Source organism: Zalophus californianus, chromosome 2 (genome assembly GCF_009762305.2).
Source record: "Zalophus californianus isolate mZalCal1 chromosome 2, mZalCal1.pri.v2, whole genome shotgun sequence".
In the NCBI taxonomy this organism is placed as follows: Eukaryota; Metazoa; Chordata; class Mammalia; order Carnivora; family Otariidae; genus Zalophus; species Zalophus californianus.
The window spans coordinates 173,291,002-173,305,248 of NC_045596.1; the positions used below are offsets into that span (position 1 = coordinate 173,291,002).

General features: G+C 37.9%; 1 protein-coding gene across 2 annotated transcripts in view; it reads right to left on the minus strand.

The window, feature by feature from the left end:
• The window catches only part of NRG1 (neuregulin 1), a 1,094,991-nt gene that overhangs the window by 257,477 nt on the left and 823,267 nt on the right, over nt 1-14,247 (minus strand). The window lies entirely within an intron of this gene.

The following is a 14,247-nucleotide window of genomic DNA, read 5'->3' on the forward strand; positions in this document are numbered from 1 at the left end:
ATATGCAGAAGACCCATGAGCCTGTTGTTTGAACTGGCTTACAGTTTTCACTGGACCAGAATCTGTTTGGATAAACTTTGCTATAGGTTACCACTTAAAAAAAAAAAAAAAAGATCATGTTCTTTTGTCTTGATTTGGGTCCTGAGAGCTTGGCTTAGGTCTAGGACAGTATTCTCTCTGGTTTTCCACCTGCTGGGAGGCAAGTCATTGGGCCTGCATCTGGAGGTAGCTAGCTGTTGGGTTAGGAACCCGAGACATAAGGTACTAGAGCATCACTTTCCATCTGACTATTTCAGCTCTCAGGGGAGTTTGTCCAAATAAGGGTCTTAGCCCATAAGGGAACTTTGTCGTCATTTTCTCTGCTGCCTTATTAGTGCTGGGAAAGTCCCATGTCAGAATGGTCTGCCTGGTGTGACAGATTAGCAAGTCTGGGATTGGAGGCCTCTCACTTTGTGGGAGACTGGAGACACATGTTATCACCAACACCATTCTTACTGCCCATGCCAACAAAGGTCTTTGTTTTCTTTCTCTTTGGCTTTCTTAGGGAGTGACTTTGGATCACTGGGGCTGTATTTTCTGTACCCTCCTTGGGATGCTTCTTGTAGCCATGATTCAGTTCTATAAAGGCTTATTGGTTTTGTGTCATATTTTGGAAGAGGTATTCCTTTGGAGAGCCTAAATCATCAGTAGCCAGATAGATGACAATCTTTGGATTTGGAAAAGGTTTTATATTTAAAAGAATTTTTAGAGAACTCTCACCCTAAATAAATGTATAAAACATTGGTACCTGTAGGGAGATCCAACTGAAAGAAGAAGAAAAAAAAAACCCCAATATCATGGTTAACCTAAAAAGACTCCCTTAATAAAACCAAAGAGCAGAAATCAGATTTACAACAAACTTAAGATCACACCACAAACACCACCCCCCACCAACTCCTTTTATAATGCCTGCTTAAGAAAGCTTAAGCTGTCAGGAGGATTTACTGTTTATCCCAGAAAGAGCAAAAACAAAACAAAAAAACCCAGAAATAGGCAAATATGCCCCTAAACTCCTTAGAACTACTTGAAAGCTTGTACCCTTTCTCTCCTGCTTTGAGATGTAAATCTTCTACCACCCAAAACTGTCTTCTCAAGGACAGGGACATCTCCTTGAAATATAAGCCCCTAAGGGAATAACTTTGGCTCCCAGTCCAAAGAGCACCTTGCTTTAACTTCTCAGTAGACTGAAACAACCACCTGGGATTAAAGCCACAGCCTCCATAAACCACATGTCCAGGAAAAATCTTTAAAGTCTCTCCCACAAATACTGGTAAAAAGCTTTAGCTTTTTTATTGAGCATATTGAGCAGATGACTGACTTGGTCCATCTGCCATTAATATAATTAGGATTAAAAAAAAAGACAAAAATGAGAACCAACACTTATATAAATTAGTGCCTTTTGTGTTTCTAGATGTATACCAGACCCATGGCCAAAATCTTAAAATTTAAAAAAAAACATTAAATCTTTATTATATGTGTATGGATGAATGTATGTATGGTACATATATGTGATATTTTCTTACCTCTGAATGGTATTACCAAATTAATAAAAGAGCACTATTCTAAATCAGCTTAGAAAAAAGTAGGCACTTATAAGTTAAACTTGAAACTCCCAGAAATATAGGCACTAACTCAAATGCTTTTCTTTTTTTTTAACTTTTTTAAAAAAGATTTTATTTGATGGAGAGAGAGAGTACAAGCAGGGGGAGCAAGCAGGGGGAGAGGGAGAAAACAGGCTCCCCGCTGAGCAGAGAGCCTGATGCAGAGTTCCATCCCAGGATCCAGGACCCTGGGATCATGACCTGTAGCAGAAGGCAAATGCCCAACTGACTGAGCCACCCAGGGGCCCCCCAAGTACTTTTTAAGTTCATGTGATCCAGAATAATCTTTCTTGAATAAAACCAGTTCAATAGCATTGGTTTAATAAAACATTTTCAGAGTTGTCAACATTAAATATAACATCCATTTACATCTTATTGTACTTGAGTTTACTAGTCAAATAAGCTAACATAACTACTAGATGTTTAAGATGATAAAAGTTATATATTTGATTTTAATCAAATTGAGTCATTGGTCTGACAAATTTCATTTCAGCAATAACTAACTGTGTTTTATAATGTATCAGCTTAAAAATAACTTCCCATATCTTTTTGGTAACTTGAAAACTTAAAAGTTATATTAAGTTAATGGATAGATATTCACTGAATATCTAGATCATTACCAAATAAGATAAAATACCTAAATATTAACTACTAAGCATAATTTCAAGTTTATTTACTTTTGGCTTCTTAATTTTACAGAAAGACTAGGGGCACCTGGGTGGCTCAGTTGTTAAGCATCTGCCTTCAACTCAGGTCATGGTCCCAGAGTCCTGGGATCGAGTCCTGCATCGGGCTCCCTGCTCGGTGGGGAGCCTGCTTCTCCCTCTCCCACTCCCCCTGCTTGTGTTCCCTCTCTCGCCGTGTCTCTCTCTGTCAAATAAATAAATAAAATCTTTAAAAAAAATTTTACAGAAAGACTAAAATATGTTAGTAAACATGTTCTTTTGCCACATTGATAAACGTTACTATGAAGAAACAATCTTTAGACACTATCAAATGGTGTATTCATAAATTTGCTCATCTAGTACAGAATGTGGATTGTGACAGTTCCCAATTGTCCACTTCTTAGGTTTCACTGGAAATTAAGGCTACTGAGAGTTAAGAATTCTAATAAATATATGTAAATTAACTATAGGAACAATAAGAATGAAGGGGAAAAAAAAACCAAACCTTGGTATGCAAAGTATACAGGGAAAGTATAAGATGTGTTTTCCTTTAAAAAAAAAAAGTGATTTTTTACAGAAGAAGAAAGTAGAAAATGGACAAAAATCTGAACAGATATAGAAAATTGGAAAGGATCTATGAAAAAAGGGGAAAAGAAGGAGAAAGAAGAAGAATCTTATCTTGTGAGGCCAAGCTGGCTAAGACTGAATGGATTTATTTATAAAGTTTTTTAAAAAATGAACCCAATTAGTAAGACTAGAGTTTGGCTTTCTTTCCCTGCTAAAACAATAAAATTGTGTTGGATTATTGGTCTACTCTTTTTAAAAATTTTTATTGATTATTGGTCTATTCTTCATAAAAGAGTGTGAAGATTGTAAAGTAATGATTCTTTACTTCTTGAGTCATCCACCTAGGAAATAAAGATTCTGTGTTCTTCACGTTGTCTTTATTATAATGTCTTTGATTATTTAAGAAAACAGTCTTCTCAATATTGAAAGAGTAAAGCTCTTTTTGCTTGTTGTTGTTTTACAGTCATGTTATCTTCTACATCTATTTTTAAAATATTTTATTTTCACTTTGGTTAAATAATTGAAGATCTAGCATTGTTTCATAGTGACCTGTGTTCTTATTTAATTGAATGTTCAAACCTTTTGACATTTTAGACAACTTTCCCAAATCAAATTCTAAATGAAGTCTTTGTGACCTTTGTGACATTGGCATTTCCTAGACAGTCCCTGGAAAATTAGCCTTTGACCAATTTTAATGAAATTAGATTTATTTTGCAAAGAAAATTATCTTTGATCAAAATGAGGGTGATTGTAGAGGAAATATTGTGTTTCATGGAAAACAACAACTCACTTTTGTGGGTGTTCATTGTCAATAAGCTACTTTCACTCCTTTGTAAATGGGATCCTGCCATCTTGCAATTAATGTCTCCAATTTTCTCCTGCCCTCCTGACTTAGCATCAATGAGGACTAAACATGCCCTTTTCCTGAAGCTCTGCAAGTTCAAAGAATTTATCACCACAATAGTTAGGGCCACTCAGGAAGCTTACCAGAACCTGGTCCTGGGGCCTCCAGGACATAACCATGACTGTGAGACCACCATTACTATCCTCACTCTGCCATCTAAAGACATTTTGCACCCAACATTTAGAAATCTTCTTGACTGCACTCGGAACTCAAAAAACTGGATTTTTGCTCTGCTCCAACCATGAATCTTTCTTTTTCTTTTGTTTCCATAGAAATGACCCTCATTGAATGCCCAGTTGCTCACACCATATAAAGGTCCAACTTCAGGGGATGCCCTACTCCCACTTGTAACACTGTCCCCTGAAAAGAGACAGAACTGTTTAACTAAACTGACGTATTCCTAAGAATAGGTTTAATTTGAATATGGGATAATGTGGTCGTATTTGTTCTATCTGCTTATTTATTCTTTTTTAAATCTGTGTTCTTCTGCCCCTTGGCAGATCCCTTATTCCTCAGCTACTAACCCTTTTCTCTATTCTCTATAGCAACCAGCTAGGCTTTTGATGTGTGAAAATTGCTTAAAAGTTTCAGATGGGGGGAGATGAAGGGAATCAAATTATGCCACCCCAAAATAACAAAATATTCCAATTTGGCATAAGGACTATTTTGAGCTGAAAGCAATTGAAAATCAACAGATGCAGTTCTCTGCCTTCCCCTTCTCTACCTGAAAGAAGAAAGGCATAAATTTCCCCCTGAGGATGATGCTTCCTACCACCCTACCCCTCAGCACCCACCCCGATACCAAGAAGAAAAATTGATTCTTATCATCAAAGATATGGCGAGTCAAGATGAGTTTTCATAAAAAGATTTTACTAAAATAGTCCTTATCTTCTATTAGTTGCCACTACATATATCTTAGTTACTTCACCACAACCTAGCCTCCCTTGAAGTCTAATCCCCTTTTCCTTTGTTAAGAAGGGTATACAAGCCCCCAGGGTCTAACTGCTTCTTTGAGTTTGACTACTTTTCCGTGAACTCCTGTACACACAAATATCTTTTGTTTAATAAAGAAATAATAAAAATTGTATGCCTTTACTCTTGTTAATCTGCCTCTTGTTACTCTAATTCACAGGCCCCCACAAACTGAATCTAAGAGTATAGAGGAAAATATTTTTCTCTCCAACTGCCCCCTTGCATAATCTTCCACACCCAGACTAAAAGTGTGTATTTGTTAGTTCACTGGTCAGCTTGTGATGTGAACCAGAACAAGGTCAACTCTTTGGTACTGGAAGCTTCCTGAACTTGGATCTTTATGGCCCCAAAGCCTTTGAAAACACTAGTGGAAATAGAGCAACCTATAAGTTAAGAAACTATAATTATGCTGAATTTAAATTCAATGTCTTCGGTGTTAGAGATTTTGGTATTTCTGTTAAATTCCTTATGGTGAGACTCATAGAGATGAATTAGAAAATTTAAAATTTGTACTCTATGGGCATCTGGATGTGAAAACATGATATTTGAACCAGAAGACACAGAACCAAGATTCCATTCTTAACCCTGACTCTTCCTGTGTGATTTGGGGCAACTTACTAAAAGTCTCTGAATTTATTTCCTTATGGGGAAAAGAGGAATAAGAACTTGTATCTGCTTTTCCTATGTTACAAAATTACAGTAGGGATCAAATAAGATGGATGCATGCAAATATTCATAATCAAGTACTAAATAGGACTTTGTTTTTTATATAGAGAGGAAAAGCATTCCAGGCTTGTTGATTCTTTCCGTATTTATTAAATTTAACTCAGGAATTAAAATAATAACAATAATAAGGCAAGTGGGTCCTAATAACATATGGTCCTATGTGTCCTATAACATTTAAAAAAGTCTGAGAACTCACATGAGAGACAGACCCTACTTGAGTCCATGTACCTTTGTTAACCACCTTGCCACACACCATCCTTTCTCATTTTAGATGAAAATCTCCTGAGCAATTTCTAAAGCGTTCAGGGACTTTCTATGGGCAGGCTTATCAGATAAAAAGTCAGCCCAGACAGAATAACAAAGCAATTGCTTTTCTAACATCTAGTACTTCATTAACTACTATTTAGGGGAAGAGCTAAAAACAATAGAAACCTGCTGAGAAATTTGCTAAAATCTTTAGAGCTTTTCTGAAAAAGCTAACCAACTTTAGTGGAGGATTTCATTTCCCTCTTACCTGGAATTATTTTTCTGGTTTAATAAATACCTTTATAAAACTCCTGGAGGAATCTTTTAAAATTGTTATAAATGTATTGCATTCCACCAGACCACTGCAGAGTGGTTATTGTCCTCTGAAATAACTGGTCTGATGCAGTTCACCAAGAAAGGCTGATTTGATGAGTCAAAGATAGCAGTCTGAGAAGCAGGATAGACTGCCCTAGGAAAGTCCCTTTTCCCTTGTCACTGCCAGCCACAATTACCAGTGTTACCCACTTCTGTTTCAGTATTGAAGCAAAGAACCAAAGGGAAAGAAATCAGAACCACAGATGCAATGGGAAATTTTCTATGTTCTTCCATTTTGTTTTTTACAGTGTACTTTATGTTTACAACTCCTGAGGAGTAGTTAACATGTCAGCAAGCTTTCCCTGGCCAGGAATTATGCACAGAACCAGAATTACATACTTTGTAATTTTACACATTATATTTGCAGGTTTGGAAATGGGGAGTATATAAAATTTCCTATAAAGGACAATGAAGCTGGATGTTGAGGCACTAGAAAGAGCTAGAAAAAAATATTCAGTAATTGCCCAGGTGAAACATCCGTCTGAGTAAATCTGGATATTCATTTTTTGAAGCTCTTGTTTTCATTAAAAGATGTGGTTTTTTATTTTTATTTTTATATGAATTCTATTGTCTCCATTTAGCTTTTACACATGGCCACTAAATGATTTTTTTTTTTGTTTGTTTTGGTCAATTAGGCCATTTGGGCTTTTTTATCATGACTGATCACTACAGGATTGATCAAGTAAACAGGATAACTCCTTGATCCCCTTCCCCATAGAGATGTGCATCTTTTGTCCATTTCATCCAGGTAGGATTTTTAAAATATCAACCAACGAGTCATTTCAGCTGTGTTTTGAGACACAGTGCTGTTTAGATGTGCAATTACATTATGAAGTTTAAGGAGCAAGTGAAAATAGGATACATAATATAAAAAATTAATATGAATTTGAATGTTTATGGGAGAAATACACCAAAATAGTAAAAATATTGAAAATGATTTTCTCTAGTGGGGCAATTATGGGTTACTTATAGTCCTTGGTAGCTTCCAAACGTTCTGCAATAAACATATATTATTTTTATCATCAGAAAAGGAAGTCAATTTTATAAGGGAAGCATATAAATAAGTTTCTTAAGGGCAAGAACTACTTCTATTCATCTTTGAATTCTTCACAGTGCAATTTAATTGGAGAAATGTTTTATTATTGTAAAAGCCACTTGATTACAACACAGCATTTGCCACAAACAAACAGGCAATTAGAAAAATATATTGCAAAACGACGTGATTGCTTATCAACACCTAAAAAATCCTCTCTGCATTTCCCCTTCCATTATTCTGTTATTGCCCTGCAAACACCTTTAAAAGTTCTTCTTTTAATAAAATGATGGATTTATAACCATAGAATCTCAGGATTGGAGGGGAACTTCAAGATCATATATTCTAACATCATCTGGAATTATCCACCTGAAGCCCAAAATCCTCCAACAGTGGGGAATCCATTACCTTTCAAGGCAGTTCATCCTTGCAACTTCAGCAAAGTTAACAGCAGCTTTTTTTATATTTCTTACCCAATTTTTTTTCCCCTGACAGAGAATAAAGATCCTTGGGATGGATTTCATTTCATTATTAGTAATAAGGACTCTACTGTACCAAACCAGCTGAGGGATGGAAATTACCATATGGCTAAAGATTGCAGCTTCCAATAAAGCATTTTCAGGGATGTAATTGTGTTTATTGTGAAATGCATCACCCTTCTGGGCCGCTTGGTCTTTCAACCAATGTCCCAGAAGATGTAATCCTCCATCTTAAGCCACAAAATCACTCCCATTATTTAATTTTCAGCAAAGAAGAAATAACTGACCTGCAAGTATAAAAGGTAGCTGCTCTTGGCCAGTCACTCCAGCGTTTGTTAAAGTTCTGAGATACGAAGGTGAGCCCAGAGAGGGCCCTTGCCCAGTGAGCGGTCTGTTAAGCAGAGCTAATCCAGACTCTTGTTTGTCTTTCTCTGTGGGCCTCAGAACCTTTCATCGAGCTTCTTAGTTCAGCTGTTCTAATGGGCTGAAAGTCACTAGTCTGGTGTCTCATGCGATTTTTAGAGCATGATGAAGAAGAAAAGAGGCTCTGGCTCACAATAAAAATCCAAAGCTTCCCCACCTCCTCCGTGGCTACCTAATTTAACACACAGAAGGACTCTTAATTATCTCCATTTGGGTGGAATGGTGACAGTGACGTTGCTACTGGAAGTCACTTGCGGTAGAGTTTGTTTTCAAAATGAAGCAGCAAGAGAGCTCTTTCTATCTTGGATAGAAAAGCTAGGTTTTAATTAGAACCCTGTTTCCACCTTATTATTATTACTTTTTTGTTTTTTCTACTGCCGTGTTATCAGAAACACTTCAAACACTTCTTGTTCATAATGTTGGCCAAAACCGCAATGATCTAACCCACATCACCTCTCTCCCCACCACACGCTCAAAAATTTATCGAATGAAAATGTGTTTAATGAAACAACTGCCTAGCCACGGGAGGTACAGTTCTTAGAAATTTGGGCTGTGACGGTACAAAGCGTCCTAAGGGTTGCAAGCAAGTGAAAACAGAGGGGTGAATACAACTGTTTGAGTGCAAGGGCAAAGAACAAGACCTAATTTAAAATAGTTCTTGGGTCCTTGCACTTTCTTTTTGCCTCTGAAGTTCTATATTTTAGAATTTATTTTCTTGAAAAATAAAGAATTTGCTCTTTAAGGATGTGTGTCTGTAGCAGGATAATCAACCTGTTCTTCAGCATGTTTCATAGGCGTGCTACTGTCCAGGTCTGGAGGGTACTGGCAGAGATTTTGTAGGTGGATGCATGCTTTCTCCAAAATAAAAACAAAAACAAAAACAGTGAAAAAGAAGAGTAAAAAAAAAAAAGGAAGTAAAAAAAGGAGTAAAGACAAAATTCTGGGAGCATTGGTGCTTGGAAAAACCTGAACACAAGGTTGCAAAACCAAATGTCAGGCAGGTCAACTGAAAATAAATCTATCAGGGACTCAGCCTCCTGATGCAATGCTGTGGCCGAGTAATTAACTTTCATACCTCTTAATTCCACAAGGAATTGGACTAGAGGTTGGACACCTCTAGTATATGCTCAACACTGGGCTAGGCCCTGATGAATCATAGAGCTAATCTGATCCCCATGACTGTTGGGGGAGAAAATTGCTTTTTTACATCCTGACTCAGATTTTTGTCTCAGTTGGATAAATGCCTCTGATGAGTGAAATAATTATAGGGAGCACATACAAAAATGTAGACTTATGCATTAAAAAACATCATATACTGATATTTCTTGGTTACATAGCACAATTGACTTGATACTTATCAGAATTTAGTCCAATTTTCCACCTTTTCAGAGAAGAAGCGGTGGTAAAAGTTTTATAGCATGGGAGGGAGAATGATAGCTCACCCTACTCCCAGATAATCCAAAACAAAACAATTCCTGTTTGTATCCCTTTGGCCTCATAAACGCCAGAGGATGTGACTCAAGTTCAGGAAGGTGTTGTCCATAGACCCAAGTATGTTATGGTGGATCTTCTATTGTGCTTATGGGCACTCAGCATTCATTGCCCTGAATATAATATATAATTCCCAGAGACATCTTTGTAGTCAGTTGAGATAGGCTTTTCCTCTAGGAGCTGTGCATGAGCCTGGGCACGGGCTTGGGGATCCATTCTAAGCCAGACCACCCGGGGAGAGGATCTTTAGCACATGGTATGTATCCAATCATATGAAGTTGACGGAACTGAAGGGAAAAGAAGCTTCTATTTTGTTTGTGCGAGAGAACATTCTGGCCCTATCCTCCTGGCCTCAAAAATAAGTTAATCTGCTTCTGCTCTAGTCTCCTATTATAACAATTGAGGAGTAAAGCATCTTCTACATGGTAGGAGTGCTTAGGAAATTTATGTAAATAGTAATTTTTTACAAACATACCAGGATAACAGATTCAAATACTTCTCTCCTTGAATATATCACATCCTCTATGTGCTGTAATAAAATAGGACTGTTTTTCTTGTTGAATTGGTTCTTTACAATTAGTTCCAAAGGTACTAATGTGAGAGAAACTTAAAGAAGTTTCAAAGTCACCAAAATAATTATGTTGGCATCAAATAATTGATCATCTGTGTGGGTCAGACATTATGCTAGGCCTTTTAGGGATCTTTTCCACCTTATCTTCCCAAGATTTCTGTGGGCGAATGTTGCTACTCCAATTATAGAGACTCCTTAGCACATATATTAAGGTTTGGCAGTGACTCCCTGAGAATAAGGAAGAAAACAAAATTAGTCCCCTCAAAATATTTGTAAACATTGACCCTTGATTTGCTACATAGTCTTCGGATGCCATCAACACAGCATACCAAGAAGTACCAAGGATATAAAATCTAAGATCAGAAACTATAGTGTGAAGTCACAATAGTGGTGTCAAACGGTGATGGGCAGGTAGAGATCAGAACAAGATGGACAAGCACCCTTCCCTGAGGACAGAATGGGTGTCCTTGCGCTCTGATGTTCTGATCTTTCTCCACGTGACCATGAGTGAGTAACTGTACTCCTGCTCTGTATTTAGTATCAGTGATACCAACGGAACGCTTTGACCCTAACAGGTACTGAAATAATGCAGATCCACTATTATCTACTTCAAAAATCACAGAGACTGACTCAAGAATGGTCCCTCAAGTCATCACACCCTTCTGCCTATTCATTCCCATGAGGCACAATTCTAAAACTTGAGAGCACATCAAAATCACCCACAGGGCTTATTAAAACGCAAGCTGGCCCATGCCCCTGAGCTTCTGATTCAGTAGGTCTGTCCTGGGGCCCAAGAATTTGCATTTTTAACAAGTTCCCAGGTGATGCTGATACTGCTGACCCGGGGACTACATTTTGAGGTCCCAAAGGCATATACAATTTACCTGTATTTAGAACACCCAAAGTCAGGAATTAACAAAGAATAATGAAGGAAAACAGAGAAGTCTTCCAATCAGTCTCCAAAAACTATTTTTTGGAAGAGTCTTGAAACATTAATCTCTTAAATATTAAAGTAGCAGTGATGACAACATTTTGGATGAGCCAAAGGTTGGCTGTATTTTCCACGGATAATATGTGCCAACTATTGTTAAATGAAAGTCTTTTACAGCCATGTGGAGAACTATTATGAGTTATTAATTTAAATGTTTACCTTCTACTACTTAATATTTTTTGACTATCTTCAGCCCCAGAATCACACAATCTTGGTCCTTCACCAGGAAGAAGCCTGGAAGACTCCTTAGAAGAAGTCTACCTGTCATGCCCGCCCTGAGCCAGGTGCTTGCCATCACCTTCAACTTTGAAGTGACATTCTCACCCAGGAGCTACAGATTTCTGTGGCATCTGAGGCTCCTCCTCTCCACCCATCATCTTTGTATTTCTGCCTCTTTACTCCACAGATTATAAGATTAAGAGACCAGCACCGAACAGTTCATGGGACCTTTAAACCATTTCCTGGAGGGTGCCTCCCATATGGTCAGAGGTATAATGATCCTTCTTTTCAATGGTCTCATTTGCTCCTACATTTCATTTCCCATGTTATGATTACAATTTCAAGAGAAAGATTGCTTCAATTTTCCCAGTCTTTCATGAGTTCCTCTGACTTTGCTTTGGCAATGCACTTGCTCAAGTAGAACTTCTAGGCAATAAACACTGCTGCATATTTTATCATGAGATTGAATTCTTCATTATTTAGTAATGTTCACATGGGGTGTTGAAATAAATGGAAACCAAATTAATCACACTGTGTGTTCTTACATAGGACTTTAAAAAATAGGGTGAAATGTGTCCTCCGAGAATCACAGAGTTTCATGATACTGGAAAAGGAGACGAGAACTTGAATTAAAAAAAAAAAATCTCCCCTCTCTTGCAGATGAGAATAAGGAAAAGTAAGATGAAAGCAATGAAATCAGATCATTGGTGGATTGAAACTATTCATCATAAAATATTTGGGTGAAATAATAGAAGGCTCCATCAGCCCTACTTGAAACAGGATTTGGGATTAAAACAAAACAAAACAAAAATCAGGGCACAATGGAGAAGAAAGTGCTGCAAGTTAATTAGCCAGCAGGATACTTTTCATTTGGGGGTAGACTGTGGTGCTGCAAGAAACCATGGGTCTCCAGAAAGCTCCCTTCTAATGGAGCCCAACAATTAGAATCATGAGCCGCCTTTGTACCCTGCTACACAACCTCATGCCTTTAAAATAGATCTGTCAGTAATGACTGAAGGCTGCATGCAATTTACCTCACTTCTCAACCATCTGCTGAGGATTCTTAGTTAGGACTCCCGGTTGAAAGGGACGCGTAACGAGTTTTCCGAGGAGACTCCCTCTCTTTAAAAATCCTTTAGACTCTCTAATGTTTAGAGAAATGCTTCTGATCCACAGAAACCAGATTGTGTTCCCCAACAGATGCTGCATGCCTGGCTTTTCAGGGTTCAGTGGCACCAAATTCTCTGCAAGGGAGTTTGTCCTCCAAGGGATGGGAATATAGGCAGGCGGTCTTGAGGAATGCAAGGATAAAATGGTGCATGTTTCATTTGTTCTGGGATTTCTCAAATCTCATTTGGCTCTTACCTCCGGAATGGCAGAGCACAAAGACAGTCACCAACCTTCCCGGAATCAAATACTTACTGGGGAAGGAAACACAGGGGGTCGGAAGGGACCTGAAAAGATCCATCAAGCCCGGCCTTACAGCAAGTACAAAAAACCAAAAAAAGTCTCCCAAAATCTATCTTTTTGGATCAACTTCTCTCTCAGAAAACATAGGAAGTCCAATGAATAAAAGTTGCATTGCATGCTCCCTGGGGGAGTGTGTCTTTACTCGCCCTGGCAAAGTGGGAATGGAATTTAGAGGCAGATTGAAAGCTGGGTGTTCAGTCTAACCTCATTGATGCTCTCAGGGGCATGTATGAAGCAGAATCATAACTTTTGGTCAAAACTGATTTTTACTCCTTTTTTTTCCCAAGTTTGAAAAAAAATTATAATCCAATAGCTGGCAGGGGACATCACAGACTCTTACACGTTATTATTGGTAAGAATGGAAACTCAGAAATTTAAAAGATGAGATTTTTTTCTTTGCCAGTTATATTTATTTGACAAAAATGTACTTGATATGCTTTTAATAAAAACAATGACTTTCCCATTTACTTCGGATTTTTCATAGTCACTTCATTAATGTGTATCAGACACCTGCTATCCACCAGATCCAGAGAAAGGAAAGATGGTCTAGAGTTGGCAGTAAATGTTGGCAAATTCAGTAGCCTCTTGAGGAAATTATGGTGCTTTAAAAAAAAACTGCTTTTATACTCTTTTGAGACAAAAAAGCAAATGTGGCAAAGACTGAAAATAATTTCTGAAAAATGGAAAAAGTTGAATATTTTCCATCATATGTTAGTACACCAGAAAAAGGCAAAAGGCAATCTCTAAGTCTCTAGCAGTTCAAAGACAAAACAACATAAGACACTGATAGACTAAGATAAGCCATCTCACACTGTCTGCGAGACAACAAGACTTGGATTTCAAATAGTCACCCTGACCTCAGTATTGAAACTGAACTCATGTTTTCACCAAACCCATCTTAACCTTTCTATGCTCATTAATATTAACCTCTTTCATTGGTGCTTTGCTCTAGAAACTGCTGTCAAATCTGATTTCCTTCTCTCATGTTTTCTTCATATGAATCTCTCCCTAGATTGTGCTGACTCACAATGTCTTTTGTCATTGTCTATTTCTTCTGCCTACTGACAACGATCATAAGGAGATGCTCGATAACTTTGTCTCTGAGCCCACTAGCAGCAGGATTTCTTCTTTTCTTCTCTCTCCTCTCCACCGTGTTTTGCATAGAAGCTGGATTGTCTCCTTGGTACACTGTTTCTGTTCTATTGACCGCCTGAATCAGATCCTCCAAGGGCTTCTCCTGCAGATTTCTCCTGCCCAACGTTTCTTATGGTCAGTGGACATTTGAGGCAGTGACAAAAAACTGTGAAATGGATGAAGTTGTTTCTGGAGGTCCCTTCCCATCTTCCCTTCCCTTCACAGGCGTGAAAGGAAATTGACATGACAGCTGTACCATCCACCTGAGAGTGACCAGACATGCCTGTGCTTAAGTGGGGGATACTGAGAAGACTAACCATAGTCCCTGACTCTGCCTTCAA